Here is a 26,540-nt window from a genome sequence, read left to right on the forward strand (position 1 = left end):
AAAATTTTTCACAAACTGATCATCCAAAAAACACCACCTCCCCTCCCACCCACCCCCAAAAAACAGCTTGGTTCCATCTAAATGTTTTGATAATTTTGAAACATTTCATGTCAATGTTGCCTTTTATTACTATTATTATTTTTAACTATAAATTAACTTAAATTTTGAAACCAAAAATCATTTCAAATCGAAACACTGCACTTTTCATTTTGACAATGTCAAAACGGGCTATTTTGACAATTTTGCCCCCCCCCCTTTTTTTTGAATGGGAAATTCATCAAAACCAACGCTTTCCTGCAAAAAAAAAAAAATTTCCCCATTTTTTATGAAATGTCATTTTTCGATGGAGAAATGATTTGTCAAAAAAATTCCAACCTGCTCTACGCCTGCGTTTTAGTCGAGTGCCCAATGCACAAGACCGCTCTGTCTCTGGTTGTTTTTCAAACATGGTTCGACAGTATAGACGGTCCTGTTGCTTACCTTCATCTCGCAGGTCTGGAACGTGGCACGAGCCCACTCGTCGGTGCTGTTTGTCTGATCAGCTTTGTATAGATCTGGGCCTTCTTCCATGGAGTTTTAGAAACATACCAGAGGCCTGGTCCGGCATGGCCAGTTTTTCACTTGCAAGGAACATTGGGGTGGGCGTCTGAATTTGATCCTGGGCGTGTACTCTTTTTGCCAACTAATGCAAGGTGTAGGGGTTGGCAAAAATGATAATTAAGTTTCAAAACTACCTGTGGCAAGACTGAGACGTTCATGAATTTCCCTCTCCCGGGTGAAATTTCTTTCTTTGCTTAGTGTAAAAGTCAGTGTCCTTGTTGCTGAAGCTGCAGAAAAAGGTGGTGGGGAAAAAGAAAAAAAAAAAAAAAAAAAGGGCGGGGGGGAGATTGCTTTTTTCCTCCTATAGCCCCAGACTTTGCAGCAGCGGCTTAAGAAACGGGAGCATGGTCTAGAGCTCCTAACTAGACTAGAATGCCCGAGTTCTAATCCCACCTTTACCCCAGATTTGGTGTATAACCTTCAGCAAGTAACTGAGAGGAACTGGTTTGGATTCAGGCCTTGTCTACACTAGAAAGGCTTTTATGGCGTAGTTCTATGGGGAAACCCTCCTAGCGGTGATGCAGCTCGTCCATCGGAAGAGTCCTTTTGCCAGAGTAGTTCAAACCAGTTCCCCAAATGAACCATGCTGGCAAAAGGACTATTTTGCCGATATAGCTGCAGCTACACTAGGGCTTTTACCAGCTATGCCTGTCGGGGGGTGATTTTTTCACTCCTGACAAAACGTTTAAGTAGGCCAGGCCTCAGCTTGGGACTTTGCTTCTGGTTCCATAGACCTCTTCCCTTCAGCTTTGTTTGTCTCACCCTTAGGTGGCCTGACCTGATGAAGCTGAGGGGACTGAACCCATAGCGTGGAGAGACGGTTATTACAATGGCCCACCAGACCATTGGTGGAGCAGCCTGTTAGCTAAGCCGTGTCCTTCCTCAGCGCCATCCGGCACCGACTCAGACCCATCACCCTCTCGTAAAATAGGCCCTTCACCCCAATGAGAGAGAAGGGCCCTGACACCAAATGCAGACGGCGGCAGCTGTCAAGCCATGGTGACAGATTTCGCCTCGCATCAACGGCTCAGGCCCAGGAAGCAGCCAGAGCATGGTCAGCTCTGTGCTTTGAGCCAGTAGCCAACTGGGATGGGTGCAGGCTGGTCCCAATGCCCATGAGAGCCTGCGACTTCATCCCCAGGGCAATGCGTCACCCTGAGCAAATGAATGGCTGAGGGAGACAGTGAGCCGCGCATTCTGGCCTCCAGCACAGAGACCTGGACGCCAGCTCCAAGCCCGTCCTGGGACTCTCATGTTACGTTAGGTGCTCAGGCCTCGGCGGCCTCCTGAATTTGAGGTCACAGGCAACCAGCTCAGCTGCCCCGACTGGAGACGTCTGGGCAAATAGCCATTTGCTGATGGAGTCTTGAAGGGGTGCAGCTCCCTCCAGGCCAGGCGGTCTGTGCCTGGCTATCCACAGCCCAGTACGAAAACTCCCTTCCCAATACAATCCCGAGCCACCCCAAAGCATCGCGTTTCTACCCTCCTTCATCATGTCAGGCCTCGCACGAAGTGAGACCGGGCATCTCCTCCTCCCCCAGGGTGACAAACCAGGGTCTAGGACCATCTTAGACCAACATATCCCTGCTACTTCCTCCTTCCACAGGTCCCTCACCTCCCCTGCACATGGGATTGGGCCACACACCTGATTTCCCCTTCCTCCTGTCCCCGTCTTCTCACCACACCCCATGGCCTGCGACCAACCCTCCCATGCCCCGCTGAAGCCCACCCAGCCCTTAAGAGCCGAGCTCTCTGCCCTCCCCCCACCCCTCCTGCCTCGGCCTGCCCAGCAGCGTCGGCGTGTTTGTGGCGAGCACGGTTCCTCATTGATCCAGCTGTCTGGCAGCGAGGCTATCTGATAAATCCAGGCGGCAGTAATGAACCTCCCAACACGTCTCTTCCCAAAGAATAAACCAGCCCTGGCCCAGGCGGTTAATATTTAACTGAATAAGGGCCATAAATATGGAAAATGGGACTTTTAATTAAATAAGCAGCTTTTAAAAGGCCCCTTGGGCTAGAGAGGCTTTTGTTTAAATATGATTGATTTGACACGTCCTTTTCCTCGCGCTATCTCGCTCTCGCCCACTCCTCGGAGTCTAACAAGCAGGGACACTCGGTCCTTGTCACACCGGCTGCTGGGCTTGTTCCCAGGGGCTAGAGCCAGCCCCGGGAGGGGAGGAAGGGGAGCAGCCCCACGGCTGGCCGGCTGCCTCAGGGCTTTCGCCTTTTCCTTGCACCCTGACGGGCACGATGGGGAGTTAAGCCGCAAGGAAGCAGCTGAGGAAATCTTTGGGTTTGGGACCGTGGGGAGGGTGATAGGGAATGGGCAGCAGGGCCGTGCAAACTGCCCTCGTGCCGCTGCGCCTCAGTCTTGATCCTGCCGCACCCCCTGCTAGTTCAGCCACAGTCCCCTGCTACTCCCGTTCTGGCCTCCCACACACGACTCTGCCAGCGGCCCTCAGGCCGGACCTTGCAGCACCGCTGTGACTCCAGGCCAGAGAGCTTTACCAATGCCCTGCCGCTCCCCCTGCCCTTCCAGCCCTGGTCTCCAGCTCTGCACTGCCCACGTACCTGACTCCTGCCCTGAGACACTCGTGCAGTCCTTAGCAAGCCCTGCCAACGTACATCTGCCTGCAACCCGTCTTCCTGCTCCGGGACTGTTCCCACGCTGTGGGACTGTGCTGCTAGCACTGGAGAACACTTGCTTTTCCCATGTGCACTCCTCCAGGAGAAGGGAGTTTTGCAGTAAAGACGGAGGCTCCATTTCCAAGCAGGTTCACTTACTGCTCAGGCATGCACCGTGTGGCAAAGCTTGGTTGCCCCAACCCTGGCAGAGCTCAGCCCTGGGTGGCACAAGCAAACATTTGCAGAGGTTCACAGGGAAAGGCCAGATACAGAGCCCATCAGTTCCCTGGTGGAAGGGGCTGGAGAAGAACGAACATTCAGTGGTTTGACTGGGGAATCTTCCCTTTATTATCCATCAGCTCCGCACCCCTCAGGCTGGATTTCCCCACCCTCCTGCCCTCTCCTCCCTGGGTTGACCAGCCTCTGCAGGGACTTGGGTGCTCCAAGGATTGGACAGAAAGACACCTCCACCCCCTTTGCCTAATTGCTCTGAACTTTCCCCTTCTCCCCACAACAGCCCCTTGCTTCAGCCGCAAACTTGGAGGGGGCAAAAGGCTAAGGCTTAGGTCCCTGGAGGTATTTAGGAGCCTAACTCCCATGGATTACAGTTGGAACCAGGCTTCTAAATACCTTGGGGGATCTGGACCCAAGTGTCTAGGAAGGTCTTTGCCATCAGGTCGCCCCCGTTGTCCATCCGAGCCCAGAAGTGCAATGTCAGGTGCTTCGTCACCCTTTCCCTTTCCCCAGGAGGGAGGATCGAGCTGGTGAACTCGCTACAGACCACCAAGGCCTAGCACATGCTGCATCCACTGATCCACTCCTATGGGCTGCTGTATTAGTGTTAGATTGCAGTAAAGTCCAGAGGCCCAGCTGAGATTCTGATCCCACTGTGCTAGGTGCTAGAGAGACCGGCCCTGCCCTAATCAGCTCACAGTGTAAATGGACAGGACAGAGACAGGTACCCTGTCGGGTAACTGAGGCACAGAGGGGAAGTGATTTGCCCAAGGTCATTTCCTGACCCCCAGGCCAGTGCTGTAGCCACTAGACTACACTGCCAGACACAAAATTGCATTGGAGGGGCTATTGGAATGAAAGCATGGATCCCCTGCATTCCAGCAGCTCTCAGATCATTGCATCAAAGGAAGGAGGGAGGGCAGCCTCTCCCCTTCCCCTCACCCTCCCCAGAGCCCTTGTGCTGTGGCGACACCCCAGCAAACCTGGAGACAACTCCATATCCCAGACCATTCTGCAGCAATGGGCTAAACCATTATAGCCAACAATGACCACAGGACAGCAGCCAGGATGCCTCAGAGCCTTGCTCACGTCATCAGAGAAGCAGTAGGAGCAGTGCATGAAAGCCAAGCTGATACCAGCTATCCCGGCTCCCTGGGGTGTGAGAGGCAAGGTCAAGACTTGAGCATTGCTCCCCCTAGTGGTAGGACGTTTCCCACAGCGCTGTAGTTATGGTAAAATACATTAAACCACATTTTCTTTAAAGTTGCTTAACATGGAGGCTCATTTAGGCTTCAGGTTGTTTTTATTTTAAAGCTATTTTGTAGATTCCAGTTTATTTCCTATTGTCCCAATGGAATTGGGACAAATGTTTTGTCTGAAACTTTTTTCGTTGAAAAAATGCAGATTTGGCGACCCTGAAATGTTTCGCAAGTTCATGTCTGGTTCCCAGAACTGTGTCAGCTGAAAAAAACCACCTAAAAGTAGTTTTTAAAAAATTCAAGTGTTTCATTTGGATGTTTTCAAAACAAAATGTTTGATTTCTTAGGATAAAACTCAAGTATCAGAGGGGTAGCCATGTTAGTCTGGATCTGGATTTGCAAATTTGACACCATCAGCTCAGGATTAAACAAGGACTGTGAATGGCTAGCCAACTACAAAAACAGTCTCTCCTCCCTAGGTGTTCACACCTCAACTGCTAGAAGAGGGCCTCATCCTCCCTGATTGAACTAACCTCGTTATCTCTAGACTGATTTTTGCCTGCATATTTATACCTGCCTCTGGAAATGTCCACCACATGCATCTGACGAAGTGGGTATTCACCCACGAATGCTTATGCTCCAATACGTCTGTTAGTCTATAAGGTGCCACAGGACTCTCTGTTGCTTTTTAGGATAAAACACTTTCATTTTAAAATTCTGTTTAATTTTTCAATAAAAACCATCAAAACTGGTTACAAATGCTCAACATCAAACTCAAATGTTTTGTTTGACCGCAAGCGATTTTCCCCCCAGACTTTTTGATTCGCCAAAACTTTTGAAAAATTTAGATTTTTGTTCAACCCCAAATGATTTTTCTCTTCTGATTTTTCGGAGTTGCCAGAGAATCTGTTATATGCACCTTGTTCTATGTCACAGATACAGGGCTAGCGGCACCTTAGACCCCTGCTTCCAACTCACTGAACACATCCACTCAGCTGGTAGGCCCTTTGCCCGTAACTATACAAGGGGCAAACCCAGGAGTACCCCACTCTCAGGCTGGTCTCTGCTGTAATTCCCTGGGCATCAGCTGCGATTGCTCAGCAGGATCAACCTTCCCATCAGGAGCTGGAGGTGAGCACAGGGACCTCAAACCAAACTTTTCAAAACAAAGTATTTTTAATCTCAAAAGTAGGAACAAGGCATCACCAGTGCAAAGGGTTCTTAACACAATGGAAGATCCATGCGCATCTCTATCTTACCTAGATGCTTAGGGAGGCCTAGCTTATCCCAGACACCCCCACCTCCTGGGACTGGGGCTCAGACTGCTTCCCTGCAAGTATGTTTGCACTGCAAAACAAGGGGTGTTCCTAATTTGGGTTAAAACAGCAATGAAGACACAGCAACGTGGCTTGTAAATGCATTAGGAGTTCAACTCAAGGCTATAGTGGGGTTGAACTGGCACTGCTAATGAGAGTTTAAACTAGGCTGATCAGTTGTCCTGATATTCGCGGCTTTGTCTTATATAGGTTTGACACTCTGCATCTCCGGAGAACACCCTGCACCCCCATGTTCATCCTTATAATACGATTCATAGAATCATAGACTATCAGGGTTGGAAGGGACCTCAGGAGGTCATCTAGTCCAACCCGCTGCTCAAAGCAGAACCAATCCCCAGACAGATTTTTGCCCCAGATCCCTAAGTGGCCCCCTCAAGGATTGAACTCACACCCCTGGGTTTAGCAGGCCAATGCTCAAACCACTGAGCTATCCCTCCCCACAATGTGTGGTATCCAATGCAAAGTTTGTCATGTCAGGTGTCTTGATGCATGGAGCATTGTTGTTATAGTAATGTTATAGGCTATAATTTCATGTATATAGTTATGAGGGTGAAAATGTGTCCTCATGGCTTAAAACAAGCCCAGGCAAAACTCTCCCGGAACAGAGGGGCAGTTCACACCTCATCAGGGCATGTATGGGACAAACCCAGCTCAGCCTCACAGGAACAAAGGACACTGGCCTAGGCAGCAACAAAAGATCTGTTGGACTCTCGAGGGAGTCACTCCCCTTCCCTTGGTCAGTCAGGGACTACGATGAGGTAATACTCACCTGACCCTGAAGGGAGGGGGGCAAAGCCAAGAGGGAAGAAAGAACATGATAAAAGGGAGAGACGTTTGCCATGTTCTTCCTCTCTCTTCCACCTCCATCTACAGACATCACACCAAGCGACTGAAGCGCTGATCAAAGGGGAGAGCCTGGCTGAAGGGCAACCAGCCAGCCTGTGGTGAGAAGCATTTAAGTTTGTAAGGGCACTGAAAGGGTTAAGATCAGCTTAGAATGCGTTTTGCTTTTATTTCATTTGACCAAATCTGACTTGTGCTTTGACTTATAATCACTTAAAATCTATCTTCTGTAGTTAATAAATGCATTTGTTTATTCTACTTGAAGCCATGCGTTTGGTTTGAAGCATGTCAGAGACTCCCCTTGGGAGAACAAGCCTGGTACATATCAATTTCTTTGTTAAATTGACAAACTCATAAGCTTGCAGCATCCAGTGGGCATAACTGGACACTGCAAGACGGATGTTCCTAGGGTTGTGTCTGGGGCCGGAGATATTAGCTAGTGTCATTTGGTTGCACAATCCAAGGAGCAGCTCACACACCAGAGGCTGTGCGTGAACAGCCCAGGAGTGGGGGTTCTCACAGCAGAGCAGGGTAAGGCTGGCCCCCACAGTCAAGGATTGGAGTGACCTAGCAGATCACCGGTCTGGATAACACCAGGGGAACGTCACAATAGGACCCTATTCCCCTCCCCCCCCATAGGACCTTATCACCCCACCTCCCATCCCCATTTTTCACACTTCCTATTTAGTCACCCTAGTTTAAACCCAAATTGCTGTGTCTTCACTGCTATTTTAACCCAAATTAGCTAACCCGAATGAAGAACACACCTTCGTTTTTTTGCAGTGAAGACATAACTTCAGTTGTTGCCAACTCTCATGACTCTGTCGTGGGTCTCAGGATAATCATTGTTTTCCTTAAAGCCCCAGCTCCTGGAGTCATGTGCAGATGTGACAATTTCAGCCTTGGTTCTTAGCGAAACCGTAAGCTTCTGGCCCTCGGGGCTGTGGAGAAAGCATCAAAATGTGACCCCAGTGCACCCTAGAGGCTCAAAAAGCAGAAGGCAAAAAAACCCCCCACAAAAAACAAATCTAGTATTTTTACATAATCTCACAATTTGAAAGCCAATCTCGTGATTGGTGGTGAGCCTGCCTCATGATTTTGGAACATTTGGGGTTAGCAATCCTGTAACTTGCCTGTCTCCCCTGTGCTTCTCTTCCATTCCAAAGTTCTGCAGTTGCCTGCCTGGAGGCCCCCTGAGATTATACCCCTGCTTGCCAGCCAGGCGGCCACAGCATGGACCAAGATAAACTCTAAGGGGAAAGACTCTTGCATTGTCCTTTAAGTATTGGGAAGCAGGGCACCTTGAAGCTAATTGTCTCCTGGACGGGAGGGCATTAACCCTTCGTAACCCTACAGCAAGTACCACCATAACAATCAGACAGATGGAACATATATGATTCATGAAATATTACCAGCATCTCCCATGTCCATAGGTGCCGACTCTGTGGGTGCTCCAGGGCTGGACCACCCACGGGGGGGTGGGGGGGAAAGGAGGCGGCTCAACACCCACCAGCCACAGCTGTTTGGCGGGGCCTCTGATTGGTTGATTGGAGATGCCACCAAACAGCTGATGGGAGGTGCCACCAAGCAGCTCTTTGGAGGCTGGAAGAGGGGTTTGGGGGAGGGCAGAGAGCAGTGAGTGGGCAGGGGCCTCAGGGAGGGTGCGGAGCAGGGGTGGGGCCTTGAGGGAGGGGGAGGAATGGGGGGGGGGGTCTTGGGGGAAAGGGCCTTGGGCAGAGTGGAGGTGGAGCACACCTGGGGAAAAGAAAATCTCAGTCCCTATGCCCATGTCCGTCACACCTAGAACAGCATTTCTGCCTAGAAGGTGCCCCCCCCACACACACCCAGGCACTAGGGGGGTCGTGCAGCAGAACGAAAGCCCAGATTTGGCAGGCGATCACATTTTTATGTGCCATCCCAACGTGCTCCAACAGGGCTGAGGGAAGGCAATGCCTCCGTTAGGCCCTGATTCAGCAAAGCTCTTAAGTGCCTGCTTAACTCGACACGCGTATTTAAGGCCCACGGAAATCAACAGGGTTTAGGCACACAGGCCGGAGATTTTTCCAAGGGCCCAGAGGGAGTTTAGCTGGGCCCCGAATGTGCACAGGCACCTTTGACAATCCCACCACCCTTACAGAGAAGCACATGTTCAAACGCTTTGCTGAACTGGGCACAGGGCGGTGGGGCAGAGCTGGGCCAAGAACTGAAGCGGCAGGACTATTACTGAGCTGGCAAGTGCAGCAAGTGGGGGCAATGAACGTCCCTTGTCTTAGGGGTTTGGATCTCCCAGTGCCTTCCCCCCCCCCCTTTTAAATTTGTTATAAAGTGTGGAGTGGGGGAAGAAGGTAAAAATGATTTTAAAATAGAATTGCTGCTACGCAGAAAGCTCCATTTAAGTGCCCGAGTGCCGTCCAACAGCCCCGGGGTTAATGGCACCAGCCAGAACAACCTGCTGTGTGGCAGGACAGCCCAGGCAGGAACCAGCATTGCAGGAACTTGGCTTTATCGAGCCCGTGGAGCTCAGCAGACTGTTCCTGGAGAGGGAGCGGAAGAACAGGAATTAGGGTGCACTGAAGCTCATACAAGGAAGGAGTGGACCCAACAGGGCATGCCCGCGCCCCTGCCAGTTTTCTGGGCTGGGGGCCATAGCTGCTTTGGGGCAATGCTTGGGGCACAGGAGACAGGAATGATGGTCCTAGTGATTCTACCACAGGCCTCCTGGGTGACCGGAGGCAAGACACTTACATTTTTGGAGCCTCCACTCTGAACCTGTGAAACAGGGAGAATGATTCTTCCTTTGTGCCCCTCTTTGGCTTGTCTCTTTAAGCTGTCAGCTCTTTGGGGCAGGGACGTAGTCTGGATGTAGCTGGGGTGACCACCAGGATCTATCCTGGGCTTTGAAGTCAATGGGAGTCCCACTCCCTGCCCCCGATGAAGCCACGCTCCATCTTGCCGGTAACACTGCCTGGGTTCTATCAACCCTCCTCCCGCCCGTCACTCAGCCCCTGGAGATCGTCTAGGACAATACCACTGCTGGTGACCCACGTGATTCAAAAGTGTCCTTCTCAAGATCCAAATCCTTGATGAGAAGTAACGTCCCTAGCCGAGGCCCTGACAACACTTGCCATTACTACAGTTCATATAATTTTTAAAATCTAAATGAGGGTGAAGCTCTTCCATCAGCTACACACCGGCGTAGTTCAGCGTAGCCGTTGCCTTCAGTGGAGTTGCACCAGCTTTCCCCCAACATCCCCGAGGACAGAATTTGGTCGTTCACTGAACACACACATTTACTTTGTGCACTGAACTCAGCTTGGGCAATGAAACTGGCTGGTTTTGGTGCCGCTCATAAGGCACGGCACCAGAGTCCTTCTCCTATGTGCACTGATGTAAATCAGGAGTAGCGTCGCTGAAATCAGGGGAGAAGTGCTGGCATGAGGGGGGTGTAAGGGAGAAGAGAATCGGGCTCAGTTTCTGACATGCAGTCAGCACACCCTGGGCTGTGGGGGGATGGAGGTGTGTGGTTCACAACCTTGTATCAGCCCCCATCCTCCTCCTCCCCTTTCAAAGATGTTCAAAATCCTGAATGCACATTTTCATAATAGAGACTAGCATGGCTTATTTTATATACTTACAATAAAGCCTATTATTTGTATGCATTTACAGTAGCATCTCGAAGCCTTATCTGAGATAGGGGCCCCGTTGAAATAGGTGCTGTACAGACACAGAGTGCTATGAAAAGCACACGATCTAAGCAGACAAGACAAAGGGTGGTCGGGGAAACTGAGGCACAGAGCGGGGAAGTGACTTGCCCAAGATCACCGAGCAAATCTGTGGCACGGCCGGGCATAGAATCCAGTTCTCCTCCATCCCAGCATAGTTGTTAGATGAAACTGCCTCTAAAAAACAACCTTTGAGCTGAAACTACAGTCAACGAGCTGCGTCCCTTTGAGAGACAAAGCGTTTGTGGTTTACAGTCTGGAGACATTAAAAAACAAACAAGAGAGCCCAATAGAAGTGCATAAAATCCTACCTAACAAAGAGACCAGATTTTGGCTTTGGAGAAGAGACGGTTCCTAGAGCAACGCTCCAGGCAGATAAATGACTTTCTTTTACTCCTACAAGTTGGGAGAAAGGGAGAGAGCAGAAGAGAAGCAGCGCGAGGGAAGGAGGGGAAGCGGGTAAGGGAGGAGAGGCACAATAAAGGAGAGTGGTGGGGAATGCTATGCAGCAGGCAGGCGCAGGTCCAAGGTCAGCGCTCCCGCTCTGCTCAGTATGCAGCGCTACCTGCTGACTCCACATGAGCGCACCCTGGCAGCCTGAAGATATGCAGAACCGTGGCCTCTGTCAAGCACACACCACCTGCAACACAGCCCCCCCGCCCTCTCCCAGCAGAGAGGACAGCGCTGTGCTTCATCTCCAAGGGCGATTTACGGCTGCCCTCGCTGCCCCGCTCCCGGATCCCATTTCACTGCAGGCCGGGCTTTACACGGAAAGCCTTGGGGTATATGCTGCCGCAATAATTCACGCCGCCTGTGACACGCCACAGCCGCTGCCTTGGCAACAGACGAGGGTGTTACAAGGCTCCGGTGCCTCCCTTCTGTGTAAAGCTGGGGGTGGGTTTGTCTCGGGAACCGGGGAACCGTGGCTCAGCGGCCTGGTTACATGGACCAGCCTGAGATGTGCTCGGCAGTGCCGCTTTTGGCTCTTGCCCGGCTACCTTCCCATCAACAAAACAGAACACGACCAAGCCAGCCTATTCAAGCAGAGATCTGCAAGGTGTGAGCTGGATCCCCAGGATCTACAAGATCCCTGTCAGGATCCAGGAGGTCAGGGCACTCACTGGCCTTTTAGCCAAAGTCAAAACATTTTGCTGCAGGTCCCAGTGAAATTACCTGAGCTGAAATTTCATCCCCGTCACACGTTTGTTAGTTTCACGGAAGCATGGAGCGATGGGGCAGTTTGGCATCGCTGGGCCTGTAGGCCCAAGGAGAGCACTAACCCAGGACTGGAAGAGCAAGGGGATATTGTAGGTCAGGACTGGGCGACGTTGGCAGACCTGGTGCGACGGGTCAGGACTGAGGGGCAGCTGCAGAGCTGATGTGAGAGAGCAGGGCTGGGGGTACTCTATCCTGCTCCGGACCGGGCTTCCGACCTTGCCCCAACCGGAGATCACAGCCCTTGCACTGTACTATGTCTGGCTCTAGCCAGCTACTTCCCTGAGTACTTACATTCACGTACACCCCAAAATAATTCACAACCAGAGTCCGAATTAGAGGATAAGGTGCAGCGCTACAGTAATAGATGGACAGGTGATCAGTTCCTGTGCCTGGGAGTCGGGACTCCCGCGTCCGAACTTGGTAACTTTCAACCAGCATCATCAGGAGAGGGAAAGTGTCTTGGAGGCTACCGTCACTGCTTCATGGCAGTCCCCTAGCCTCAATAACCCATCCACTGCACTGCCAGGGGGCGGACTGCACCATCTCCGATGTTTTCCATCTCTAACTTCTATGATTCTCTGAGGTGTCAAGTTCAAGGTCTCCGTCCTTCGCTTCAAGGCACTCAGTGGCCTGGGCCCAGGATACCTAAAGCTCCAGGACAAAGACTGTGGTCAACCACTCCGCTCCCCAGACACAATAACCTTCTACCACCAGGGCAGAGCTCGTTTTTAGACTGTGCAATGAACACAAGCACTGAGGACCATCTCAAACCTGCCCACCTTCTGCTCCAAGGTGGACTTCTCCGACCTGCCTTCTCCACATGCAGAGCAATGTGTCCATTTAAAAAATCAAAACCAAATGCTCCACTGCACACCCGATTCTCCCCTCAGAGAAGGGCAAGAGAAAGAATGCACTGCAGGAAGTGCTCAGAGACTGTCGTGATGGGGAAAAAGTGGCTGGACAGTGGACTGCCGTTCCCCCGGAAGGGGGGAAAACCGAGTGTGACACAGCTGGAGGGCTGTGCCCTGAAGAGGATGCCACAGTCCTTGGGGTGACGGGTCCAGGAGCGGAGGTGATGGTGGCAGACACACCACCAGAAGAGGGCATACTGACTAGCAGAGCTGATACCTGGGACATCCAGCAGGAGGCGCCGCAGTGGTGAGCCGCGCCCCGTCACAGGATGGATAAGAACCTACATAGAAGAACACAATAGAAGGGTGAGCCTTGGCTGAGTAGGCCGATATAAGAAAGGACAGGGATGTTTCTGGTGAGTTAGGTGAAGTTACAATCCCAAAGTCATGGAGACAGCTGCTGCCTGGCCTCCAGGTATTGGTAGAGCCTCACCAAAGAGTGTAAGCCACAGGATGATGCAAGTGCCAGTTGATTGGGGTTTGCTGAAGAAGCCCTGGGGGAAAAAGTACCTCCTTAAGAATCTGCATTGGACTCTAGGATGGGCCTAAGCACAAACCCAGCCAGCAGCTCCTGGGCTTTGGGGGTGCATGGACCTATGTCCCATGAAAGATCTGCAGCTCACAGGATGGTCCTGTTTCTGTTGCCAGCAGGAAGAGTAGAGGGGGAGGAAACACCACTGCCAGACCTTCATGTGCCCCCATCCAGCTATGGGATGGGGCGGCAAACTCATCTGATTTCCCCTTCACAGTAACTTGAGATCCCACAGACCCCAGGGCTGGCTCGAGTCAGAATCCAAGAGCGGGTTTTACCAAGGCAAGTTGCACACAGACACTGATGCGCACGTGGGACACACGCAGATGGAGATGAACCATTGTATGGTGACTGGAGCTGGTTGGGAATTTTCCAAAGAAATGGTTTTCCATCAGAAAACACAGTCATCCAAACCGGAACCGTTCATGGGAAAGAGCTGGTTCTGACAGTCTGTTCAACTCCAAATATTTTTGACACCGTGTAGCGAGGCGGTGGGATACCCCACAGCCCCGCTGAGGGCCGAACCTCCCCTAACACCAACGTGGGCGGAGCCACTGGGTCCGGCGCCTGCCCCTCAGAGGTCATGGCGCCGACCCGGAAGTATAAGAGCCCGCCTGCAGAGCTCAGTGGAGAACAAGCCGCCGGAGAGAGCAGACGTCTGTGGCCGAGCTCCCGCTTGGGAGACAGCAGCAGGCCGCGACCGGCCTGAGGACTCACCAGGCCAGCCGAGCCTACCCCTCGCCCGTTACCCCGAGGAGGACTGGCCAAGCCTGCCCTTTTCCAGCTATCCCGAGGAGGAGCCGAGCCTGCCCCTTTCCCGCTACCCCGAGGAGGAGCCGAGCCTGCCCCTTTCCAGCTATCCCGAGGAGGAGCCGAGCCTGCCCCGTTCCAGCTATCCCGAGGAGTTGCCGAGCCTGCCCCGTTCCAGCTATCCCGAGGAGGAGCCGAGCCTGCCCCGTTCCAGCTATCCCGAGGAGGAGCCGAACCTACCCTTCGCTACCTACCCGGAGGAACCGATGCTGGTGGAGACCACCGAGGACACTAGTCCAATCCAGGTACCCTACGAGGGGGAGTGTGGAAGTAGCCCGGGGGCAGCCGACCCCCATCTGGCTGCAGTACTGCCAGAGCCTATGTCAGTGTGTTGCGGCCAGGATCCCCACTGACAGCAGCGAGTTGCCACCGCTGCTAGGGCCCCGGGCTGGGACGCAGTGGAGTGGGAGGGCCTGCGTCCCCCCTGCCACCCACTCCTTGGGTGGCAGACTCCCCCTTTCCCTGGCCTAGAGAGGCTGGGACCTCTCGCTCATTGACTCAGCCCCTGCTTAAGGGCCTGGGTTCCTGACCTATTGGCTCAGCCCCTGCTTAAGGACCTGAGCCCCTAACCGTGTGTTTGCTGTCCCACATTACCGCCGGACCAGGACTGACGGCGGACCAGAGCGAGGCGGTGGGATACCCCACAGTCCCGCTGAGGGCCGAGACCTCTACACACCGGTTTCTAAGTCAAGGACAGGAAAACCAACCTCACGCAGAGAGGGACCAACAGGAGCTGTGTTCTGCCAAGAGAGAGAAAAGTGCCCTGTGTGGTGAGAGAACAGATGTCCCCTCCCAAGAAGGATGAACTCTGCGTGTGATTAACATGGGTCTGTACTGCTCAGTCGCTTTAAAATCATGGACTCTTCCTGCAAATGAATCTAGCCAAAGGGAACGCCATTGCTCTGGCAGAAAGGAGACACACACACAGAGTCCTGCTTCAAATATGCAGTAAAAACGCGACTTAATAGCTTTGTTATTGTTTGACATTTGGGTTGTACTCGCTATAGAAAGTGGCACTCATTACTTCTTAGTTCCACGGGAGCTGCAGGGTTTTATGGAGTGCTGCCGACTGTAATTGCAAAGCCGCTTTGTGGGCGAGCCGTGCAGTTCCCAGCCCTGCAATGCACCCCCTGCCCCCGAAGTCAATGCAGTCCGAAGGGTAGCAGAGGCCTCACGGGGGCTGCACGTCTGGCACTCGCAATGACCAGTGGACACTGGGGACCAAACTCCATACAAAGTGCAATACTCTCTCCTGGGTGTAGCTGCCTCTGACAAATACAGAAGTACTGAGGTGAACAGAGGAGGGAGACGGCTCACACCAGCCCCTCAAGCTCTCTCTGTGTGGCAGACTGTTAGCTCATGTCCATGGCTAGCTTTGGCATTTCACTGGGAAGCCACAGGAGTGAAATACAGGTGCGTGCCCGAACTGCCGAGCAAATCTGCCCAGCTCCTGAGATGTACCAATGCAGTGATGTTGGCTGTCTGGTTTGACCAGAGCTCTTCGCTGTTTGTTAGGCTGGGGTGCCCCATTCATCAGAGTTAAATTGCGGGGAGACAAAAGAAAACGCCCCTTTGCCCACTCCTGCCTCTTACTCTGTATATGGCACCCACAGTGAGCTAGGTACTTCACAAGCCAAGTAAGATGACAGGGTCCTGGCCCAGTGCAGCTTAGAATCTAAATCCACCAGGTCCTTGTTACAGACCCCTGTTCACTTCCATCCCATGTGAACTTAGCCTCGCCTTGCTTTTTAGTACTGACAGTACGTCACTTGAGAAATGTCGCTCTCCTATTTTGATGGTGATTCCTTTGCAAGAGAACACCTTGACTGACAGGCCTTCCAGAGCTGCTGCTCCACACATGGTGGACCAGTTGTTGGCTCCCAGCCCCTTGTCTCTGTCCATAGCACTCCGAGATCCTCCTATGAAAAGCATCCGAAGTGGTATTAGTGCTCAGCATTATGACTTAATCAGCCTGGAGCTCCCCACGGCCAGCATTCCTACATGCACCTTTCTTGTCTAGATATTTCTGCTGGGAGAGGCAGGGATTGAAGTGACTTCCGGGAGGTTCCCCACAGCTAGCAGTCCTTCCTCATTCCTTCTAGTGGAGAGGCCTTCACTGGAGACTGTACCTAGGTGTGGTGAGAAGGTTTGCATGTTCCAGTGATGCTGAGAGCTCAGCTGGTAGAGTTTACACTTCTGGTAGGGTTATCCAAGCTGAACAGGTCAGAGGATAGGGACCCAGAGAAAAGCAGCCCACTGGCCCTCCAGATTGGGGGCTGAGTGATAGGTCAACAACCCATCCTTGTGGAAAGGTTAAGTTTAGAAACACAACAAGGCAGCCGTACTAGCAAACAGCCTGATAGACCGGGATGGTGGAGCCTTGTTCGATGCCGTAAATGACATGTGACTGGGCAGGAAGGATTCAGATTCAGTGGGAGAGGCAGAGTTTCAACTGTAATCCCTCTCAGAACCAACGCTCCATGTCTTTGGGAGGGTCAGATCCAGCTCCCCTAGAAATAATCACCGAATGAAATAAAGCAGAAGAAAACTGGGAAGGGAACACACCAGACTCAGTCCTCGGCCCGTTTAAAATACAGTTGCTAAGCTTCCTCGCCCTTCTAGCCAGATGTTTTCTCAGGGACCTTCACATCTGGGAATGCAAAGCATTACAGGAAGCTTAGTGTAGCACTCAAGGCAACCTCGGTTTGCCAAAATTCTCAGAGGTGCTGATGGGGAGGAGGAAGCGACAGGGCATCTGAAGTCTTTGGCTGAAGAAGGGAACTGTTGGAAAAGTCCAGGATCTCCATTTTCCATCTCATTTAGATTCACGCTCTTTGGGGCAGGGACTATCTACTACCTTGTGTTTCGACAGTCCCCAGCACAATGGGCCCTGTTCTAGTTTGGTCCCTAGGCACTACCGTAATAACTACGATTACTAATGTGAAAAAGAAGGCACTTCCGGCAGCAGCAAGCAGCTGCAGTTGGGGCTAGCAGAGACACTTTGAAGAGTCAGCAGTCCTGTCCAGGGAGGTCCTGTCTATCCTCCCTGCCCCCACACCTGGAGAGTTTGTGGAGGGGTGGTGAGTTTGTGCACATAGACTTTCCAACTCATGCACCTCACCTTGTTGTAGGTGAATATGTGCCAAACACAGTGCTGAAAAATCTTGGCATTAAATGCATCCTATTTGAGTATCTAAGGTACTTATCTGGCCTGCATTACCACAGTATCTGAGCGCCTCACCATCTGTAATGTACCTGTGAGGCAGGGCCCTGTACAGATAGGGAACTGAGGCACAGAGAGGCTAAGTGACTTGCCCAAGGTCACACTGGAAGTCTGTGGCAGAGCAGGGTTTTGAACCCAGGTCTCCCCAGTCCCAGACTAGTGCCCTAACTACTGGGCATGCCTTCCCTTGCGTGGTTCAGCCCCACAGGAGAGAACACCACACACTAAGAAGCCTTTGGCCTGGTGAACAAACGATGAAATGTTTTATAAAGGACGTGTTTGCAATTGGCATTTCTGAGGCTGGTGCTCGAGGTGGCCATCTTGCTGAGGAGCAAGGTCACATGACAGGGCCCAAGGGAAGGGACGAAACCGATTCACAATCTGCTTTAATACTGGGCTAAATACAAGGGGGGTGGGTTTCCTCTTGTGTCAGGTTCAGTGTTGGTGAACAAGGAAGGCAGGAGAGTCTGTCACTTCCCAGGGAAGATAGATGCTTGATGTCCCGCCTCAAGGGCCAGATTTCCCAGCTGGCCCCAGTGGAATGAAGGAAACCACTTGAGCACTAAGGAACCACCCGACATGACTAGGGGAGTCGGAAGTGGCGATCAGCATCCAAGTGAGAAGGCAGCGATGAGGAAGTGTGGTACTGGTCCCCCCGTGCCCAATCCACAGAGGTTAGGATTGTTATAGCTCCAGCTACGGAGCCTTGCCTCATAGCTCAGGCTGTAACAGCTCATGCTTTGGTCCGTGGTTCAATCCCCACTGCTCTGGCCAAGATGGCAGCCATCACACATGTACTCTCTTTCCCACCCATCTCAGCAGGGTCTGCTTCTGAGAAGGAACCCAGTTCTGTTGAATTCTCCCATTGTCTTTTTATGCCTGTTTACCTCCTGGGTACCCTGGTGATGGGGCATTAGAAATCTGTAGATCACCCACGGGCAATTCACCTGAGCCTGTCAACCTCCATCATCCAACACCTTCCCAAACACATGATCCCCCAGAAGGTCCCTTACCCACGAAGGAGCGAGGTGGTTCTTGATTGGTGTGGCTCAGCTTTTGCTCTTATTGTTACATTTCTCACTAGATTGCTCCACCTCTCTCTCTCCCCGCCACCCCCACCTCCTCCTGCAGACAGAGGCCAAGTGAGAATGCATGTGTCCCATAGAAATGATCTTCCCTGCACAACTCCCTGCCCTTGCATTGTCTGGACAAGCCTGGGTGATTCCTAGTGGCAAAAAACGGGGGGGGGGGAGGGGGGGAGGGGAATGGTCCTTCAGAAAAGCAGAAAGGAGGGGGGGGAAAAACCATCTCCCCATACACTCCCCCTTCGACAGCCTGTCTGCAGGGTGAGAATGAGACACACCTACCTTGTGAGATCCAGGGGGATTTTGCAAATTTCACACTCACTCCCAGTCTAATTCCACATACTCAGAAACTCTGCACAAAGCTCTCTCGACACTCCCAGCAGCACAATTTGAATTCTTGCCTATGAAAAGCCACCTTCTCGCTGGCCGACCCCGCTTCGCATTTGCTGCCACTAGCACGCAGAGCAGGGCAAATTCACTCTGGGTCTGTTTGCCTTTTTGTTTTGCCTGGTTCTGCTCCTGCTTCTAGATGTAATAAACTCTGCTCCAGCTCTGCCTGCATGGGGGCTGGCCAGAGGGCTCTTTGCAACGCCACGTTCCCAAGAGAGCTGGAGCCTCTTGCTCAATGGTTGGGCAGAAGATGGGTGCATCAGGGAGGACAGTTCACACACTGAACTGGCTGAAGGACCCACCTCGTGCTGGGCCAAGCAGAATCCACAAGTTAAGCAGGATCAGGTCTGCCCAGTGCTGAGCTGGGAGACCTCCAAAGAACACAAAGGAGCTCAGGAAGTGGAGCTGGTGGTTTTGTAGACAGCACTATTTTCTTAGGTGATTTAAATACAATGGGACCCGCTTAATCCAGTCCGTGGAAGTAGAGGTACTTTATCCTAGTGTTGGCCATGTAGTAAGGAGGATGGCCTAGTAAAGGGCAGCACCCAGCTGGGACTCAAGAAACCCAGGTTCAATTCCCAGCTAAGCCACAGGTTTCCTGTGTGTGACCTTGGGCAAATTGCTTAACCTACTTTGTGCGTCCTGGGGAACAATACTGAGGTACCTCACAGTAGGGGGATAAATCTGCTCAGATACTATGGGACAAGGACTGTAAAAGTACCTAGGATAGACCACAGCTGAAGGGGAGGTGGCCTTGTAGACTCCTGCCAGTCACGAACGCACAGGCTCCTCTGCCCTATATGTCATGGTTACCTCCTGTCCCGCTCTCTGCGGCGTCACCAGGTGGCAGGTCTCAGTAAACGAAGTAGGTCCAGCTGTGCTGAACCAGCTGCTCCCATTTGGCCAATTCCGAGGGAGGGGCAGCACCTGTTGCTAAAAAGGGCTGGGCCTTCCCGATGGCAACATCGTCAGTAACATTCACCATATTAATGGTAATTCAGTTTAATTTCCACCTTTTCGTTACGTTTCTTCGTTTCTTCCACCTATTTACACTTAAGGAGTCCCCGCAGAGGGAGCATGCACTTAACTATCCACACAAACAAAGCGACGCTAACTATCTCCCGGACTGTGACCTGTTCCCGAATGGAATTGTGTGCGTCAAGTTCCAAAGAAATGAGCGAACACTAACTTGTTAACAGAGCAGGTTAGACTTAACTTCCAAGCATTCTGCAGTACAAAGCCTGGAATGGCGATCCTCTAACTACACTTCCCACAATGCCCCAGGAAGCTTAAGCACACCCTTAAAAACATTTATAAGCTTTTCATTGTGATGGCAGATTGTTATATTCATTTTTCTTTTTTTACTGTAGAAGTTAGGACAATCCTTTAGGCCACGTGTATTTTTTAAATAAGGTGAGACATTGAAAAAAAATCAACTTTTAAAAGTTAGCCTTACCATTTTCTGTTCCAGTAACTCCATACACAAATAGCATCGGCTCCACTTCCTGGAAGTCCGGTCAGATGATGCCGCTGACACACAGTAAACACAGCCGAGCGTGAGGAAAAACCCGGATATTATAACAGCGTTACTTTTTTAGACAAGTGTCTGGTTAAATTAAACTGCTACAGAAGCATCAGGAGGACTTACCTTACAATTTTTAATGTCACCCACCTCTCATTAATTCAAATGCTGTCTCAAATGACATCATCAGACTGGACTTCCTGCAGGGAGGATGGCTTCCTCTTGACCTTTTTTTTTTTTTTTTTTTGGGGGGGGGGGGAGATCTGAATCGGTTTTAGTGACATACTCTTTAAAATTCCTAAAATATATTGATAAAATATGTATTTCATATCACATTGGCGTTTTCCTTTAAATATAGGTTGAAACCACCTATGCACATGTACATGCAATGACCAGTGCTTATAGGTTCATAGAATCTCAGGGCTGGAAGGGACCTCAGGAGGTCATCTAGTCCAACCCCCTGCTCAAAGCAGGACCAATCCCCAGACAGATTTTTGCCCCAGATCCCTAAATGGCCCCCTCAAGGATTGAACTCACAACCCTGGGTTTAAGCAGGCCAAAGGTGAAACCACTGAGCTATCCCTCCATTCCGTGTACTATCTACTGAATATAGAGTGGCCCTAAATTTTCCAAACTGACTTTGGCTGCCTCAATATTGTGGGGTGCAGCTTGAGATCTGAACACCCGCACTCTGAAACCTAGGCTTCTTGAACGCATCTCGAGTTGGGCACTTAATAGTGGAGACAACCCAAGTCTCTAGTCGCTTTTGGAAGTTGAGACCAATGTACACCACTGTAATTCCCATCGATATCAACAAGCTCCTCAGACCAGTTGAAAAGCTCAGCTCCAGGATAGGATTACGAAGAGGTCACTGCAGGATCAAGTTCTTACCTGGTTATGTAGACGTTGGTAAGAACGGGCTGTGAAATGGGTATAATCTTTATGTACAACAGGCTGTGACCCAAGGACCGCTTTCATTGACATGCTGGTTCACCAAAGAGTGCCACGGAAGGTCTGTACTGAAAGCCTGTTTCACTCTCATCAGCATAATCATTGCAAAATGTAAGTACAGATAATACGTAAAGAGCTATGCATATATTCACACACTGAAAACGGTGTTCTTAAGGTACGTAAAACAGGTCAGCAGAAGGCAGTAAACAGGTTCCATTCACACAATGGACAGGAGACACTTCTCTTCTGGCCTGACCATTGTGTACTGTGTGTCTTACAACGGAAGTTAATTTGCATACGGAGTCACCAGCGAATCAAGACTACAAAGTCGATAAGAGATCACAAAATCTAGAGGAAGGAACACACAGCAGGAGGGTGTCCTGTATGACTAAGATCAAGGAATTAGTCTGGTGTAACCAGGAGAATGCAAGGAGATACAGGATATCTTTCACGTAGGAAGTAAGCTGTCAGTGGGTTTGCTTCATGAACAAAAGATCACCACAAAGCCTGGCTGTAATGCACTTGGAGGATTTTGGGTGAGCTTTTGCTTTTATGACATAATGTCGTCTTAGTTAAGTTTAGGCTCTAGCAGAAGTGTTATGATTTTAATTTCTGCTTCCTATCCTCTGAATCTCTGCTCTGTTAAATAAACTCACGCAAGCTTTCTCTGTAAACAAATTCAGCGCTGTGTGTTAAGCAGAGCTGGGGTCGAAGGGGTAACGGGTAAGTGGGGGCGAACCATTCCTTCGGGGACAGCGGGTCTGGTAACTCTGAGAGTGTCAGTAGCACAGGGGCTGGACACCGCGGAGGGACGCTCGGAGGGTTCGGGGGCTGTCGGGCATCTGTCACTAACCTGCAGAGGGACAGCAGAGGCTGCGTAGGCTGGTGGGGGAGTGCTTGTGCGGTCTGTGGCTAGGGGTGTCCTAGAGCTGACAGGCACAGACCAGGCTTCCTCGCGCTAAGGGCAGGTGGCAGCGAGGTGCCTCACACGTGTGGGTATCCCCAGGAACCATGACACTGCCCCTCACAGGGCTCCAGAGAAGGTTCATTAATCCTTTGAGATCACAGAACAAATGACGCTGGAGAAAGGCCAAGCAATTACTATATGAGAGACTATTACACACGAGGCTTCCAAATCTGAGTGTTTTCGGTGCCTCTTTCATAGAATCCTAGAATATCAGGGTTGGAAGGGACCTCAGGAGGTCATCTAGTCCAACCCCCTACTCAAAGCAGGACCAATCCTCAACTAAATCATCCCAGCCAGGGCTTTGTCAAGCCTGACCTTAAAAACCTCTAAGGAAGGAGATTCCACCACCTCCCTAGGGAACCTATTCCAGTGCTTCACCACCCTCCTAGTGAAATAGTGTTTCCTAATATCCAACCTAGACCACCCCCACTGCAACTTGATCCGCCAAGCCCAAGGAGTTACCTCTGAGATGACATGGTTCTTTCTCAGATGACACAGTACCTCTGAGTAGAGACTTGGGGTAGGATTTTCAAAAAGCACTTGCTCAGCGTTGGCCCAACTCATACCATTGATTTCAATGGAAGCAAACCGCCATTTAAAATTCTCCTTTTAAAACCTGAGCCACCAGCTGTAAGAGTCCCCATCTAAGAGGGCAGGAAACCACGCACCCTGCGTTTGAGAAAGGGGCAGTGGTGGGGCTACCATCTCCTGAAGTGGCGTCTGCCCTACCTGGCCCAGGTTTGTCCCTGTTCAAGGCTGGGCCATGCCTGGTGTCCTGCAGCCGCTTCCCACCTGATGCTCAGAACGGGATTTTCAAAAGCACCGTGCATCCGCCTAACGCTGCTTCCCAGTGATCTCAATGACAAAACGCCCATCGCCTTCAAAGGAAGCAGAGTTAGGTCAATGCTGAGTGCATCAGAAACCCCTTCAATAAAGATGGGAACGAATTGAGACCACATCCCAAACTCTGGAATCATTTTAGGCAGCCACAAGATGTAACCTTCCAGGGAAGCCTTAAGGCACCTTCCCAGGGAGCAAGCTGACACTGTGACTGGAGATCGTACTGGGCTCACGTCCACTCCCTTGGGAAACCAGGCAAATCTGGCCAACAGCAGAGAGAAGGTTTTTTTTTTAAAGCTATGCAGTGATAAAACATATATATAAATAAATAGAACATTTGCAGCCAACACACGTGATCTGTTGCATCCTCTGTTAGCCAGAGCAGTTTTGCCGTAAGACAGCAATTCCCAGGGGGAAGGGGGCGAAGTGAAATACTTTATCAGCCGTGTACATATGTAAACCACTACCCCCGGTTGAAAAGCAAAAGCCTCTTTTCTTTTGAACCCGGGGAAGGGAAGGGCCTCTGCTGCCTGCGAGCGTGGACAGAAATGACAGGCTCAGAGATGAACACGAATATTTTCACCTTCCTCGTGGGCTCGGATAAACACCCAGTTGTGGTTAATAGAAATAAAAAGGGATTCACCTGCTTTTAGTAACAGTCTTGAATTTTTTTTTTTTTTTTAAATGTACACGGATGTTTTTTAAATTATTCAAGCAGTGGGAACAATCAGTTACAAAAGTGAGCGACTGATGTTCCCTTGGGGGGTAGCGTTCTCCATCTGAAGGGCCAGCTCCCCAGATTGCAATGCTGGTGGGGGTGCACCTCGCTGAGGTGAAGGAGTTAATGTTCTAGCCTGAAATCCTTCTCTGGTTTAACGGGGCCTTCCACAGGTGCACGCGGACTGGCATGCGTTGCTCGCAGATGAAAAAGGCTCGTCTTCCACCTGCGGATTCAAGGTGCATTTCCCTTTTGGGTTTAAAGAGACCTGGCTACCAGACCTGTGTCTGAAGCAAGAATTGGTCCTCTGGTTTAAAGGCCTGGCGTAGCAGGTTCAGATGGCAACAAATCTTCTTGGTTGCAGAATACAGAGGTGGATGGATGCCACTCGCTCTCTCTGTGTCCATCAGCAGACGACCTGAAGGAACAGAAAAACAAAACAAAAAACCCATGTAGCATTGTTACCTTTCATCACTGTTTAGAAAGCAGGACAGAATGTCCTGCCACCAAATACACACACAGCAGAGGCCAATGTGCAAATAGCATCAGCAGCGTGGAGGTGGGGGGAGGCTGAAAGTGACCAGACCAATGCACCTGAAAGCAGCCAGCCCTTGTGCTGGGGGCAAAGAAACACGGACCCCCTAAGTGAAGTTTCCAAAGCCACGCCCACTACGTGAAATGCCCATTAAACATGAACACTGCTGCTCCCCAATTCTAGGGAAAAGTTTTAATCCACACAAAATAAAGGTAAGCAAAAGGGATGGAGGAGGAGAGAGAGAATGAGAAAGAAGGGGGAGGGAGTGAAAGCGCACACGCGCGTACCCATCTGGGCAATGCATCACATTGAAATTGCCCCGCATTAAAAATTCACCAGCCAGTGAATTTTCAAGGGATTTGTAGTAATTAGATGACAAAATGCTGGCAAATCTCAGGCTTGCCGAAGATGTTACTCAGGGGTCAAAGACTCGACACTTTTGGCTGGGTAATTTGTAAGTGTCAATCACACTCAGCCATCAGAGAGAAAGGAAAGATCTAACGGCTGAATTCTAACTAAGTCCAACGTTCTTGCCTTCAGCCACCCTGTCTGCTATCATCCCCCCTTGCTCCCGCCTTTATCTAATGCAAACGCAGCCGCTGCCTCTCGCGAGGGACTCAAGACACAGCAGTTTAAACACAGATTTCTTTTTTTAAACTTCCCGTTTTTGATTTTTAAAACCCGGATGCCTGGAGTGAGTGAAACCTGCGCGGTTATTTTCCATGTGGCTAGAAAGACGACTGCATGGCAGTAGAACGACAGTCCCTGGGCTCCCCAAATCCCAGTGCCATTTCACCTACTGGCGGAAGAACGCATAGCTCACATCCAGGCTTTCTCTAGCTGACCCTCAGCGAGCCCTCGGCCCCGTCTCAGTGGCTGGCAAATCGGGATTTTCTCATTTAGTCCCTTGCTACGTTCTTAGAATCACTTTTAAACAACGGCCTCTTATCCCACCCCTCAGGCTCCCGGGAGAAAACAACAAACCAAAACAAAGCATTTGCAGTTTAATTTGCCTCACATGATACAAAACCAAGGTCTACTCGGGCTGTCATGGAAGACCCAGGCCCCGATCCTGCGATGCACACCACCTAAGAGTCCCCTTATGCTCAGATGCAGCCCCACTGCATCTGAAGGGGATGAGCATGGATGCAGGGGGTTGGTTGCATGGAGCCCAAGAGGTCTCAGTGAGCAAACCCAGTAATAAGTCCTGAGTGCGGTAATCCAGGGAAAACTGCTGCATGAGTAACACCGACCTGACTGAGCGAGGAGGAAAGAGAGGAGCGGATTTACTCCTTTTCTTTACTCACTACCCAGGATGCTCTCCACTGACACGGCAGTTCAGTGGAGAGCAAGATGAGGCTTGTAATGCAGAGTCTTATGAAAGGGTCACCAGCTTTCAGTCACCCAGTTATAGACCCAAAGCCAGAGGACGGGTAAAGCACAGAACTGGGGAACAGGGTTTACTGGGCTCAGTTCTTGGCTCTGTTATAGACTTCCTGAGCCAAACTCTGCTCTCACTCACACCTGGCTCCATCCAAAGTAACTCCACTTCAACCCACGTTGTAGTGGCTTCCATTTTAGGGTCTTGACTCAAACTTTGACTAACTGGTGCTCTATCCTGCAAGATGCAGCGAAGCACTTAAGCACGTGCTTATCCCCTTTGAAGTCGGTGGGATTCCTCATGTGCTTACATTTAAGCACACGCTTTGGAGCTGGGCTGGATCTGGGCCAGAACTCAGCACCTTGCAGCCTTTGAGCCACACAACATCCCTGAGAGGGATAAGCTCCATTTTACAGATGGGGAAATGGAGACGCAGAAAGGGTTGAACATTTGGCTTGAATGTGGGTACTTGAAGTTAAGCACCTAAATCAAGTGTCTTGATTGTCCACAGCACCCAGTGGCTTTGATGGGACCTGTGGAAGCTCAGCAGGCTCAACAATCAAGCTAAACTGATTCAGGTGCCCATCGTCAGGCATTCAGTTTTGAAAGTGTTGATTTAAGTGGCTTGGCCAAGGTCCCATCATCACCACCACGGCAAAGGCCTAAGGGGCATAGCTCCTTGCAGACTGAACATCACCTGGATCGATCTCTAGCTGGGGTCTTAAGGTGGTCTGGCTGGATATTCAGCGTATGTCCATCACTGGTGATCTTAGTGCATCCCCGAAGCTTTCAGCCAAGGTCCCCCATGGAGTCACATTCTATTCTCATCTACTACTAGCATAACCCCAGAAGCTGCCACTCTCGCCTTGTGAATCATTCCAGGCTCACACACGTTTA

At 51.0% G+C, this 26,540-nt stretch overlaps 1 protein-coding gene across 1 annotated transcript in view; it reads right to left on the bottom strand.

The window, feature by feature from the left end:
- Nucleotides 1-23,696: 23,696 nt before the first annotated feature.
- RBM19 (RNA binding motif protein 19) overlaps nt 23,697-26,540 on the bottom strand; it is a 111,965-nt gene continuing 109,121 nt past the window's right edge. The window contains exon 25 of the mRNA XM_065417675.1: nt 23,697-24,145. The gene's annotated coding sequence lies outside the window, so the exon portion shown is untranslated. The remainder of the gene's footprint in view (nt 24,146-26,540) is intronic.

The sequence above is a fragment of the Emys orbicularis genome, chromosome 16 (genome assembly GCF_028017835.1).
Source record: "Emys orbicularis isolate rEmyOrb1 chromosome 16, rEmyOrb1.hap1, whole genome shotgun sequence".
Taxonomy (NCBI): domain Eukaryota; kingdom Metazoa; phylum Chordata; order Testudines; family Emydidae; genus Emys; species Emys orbicularis.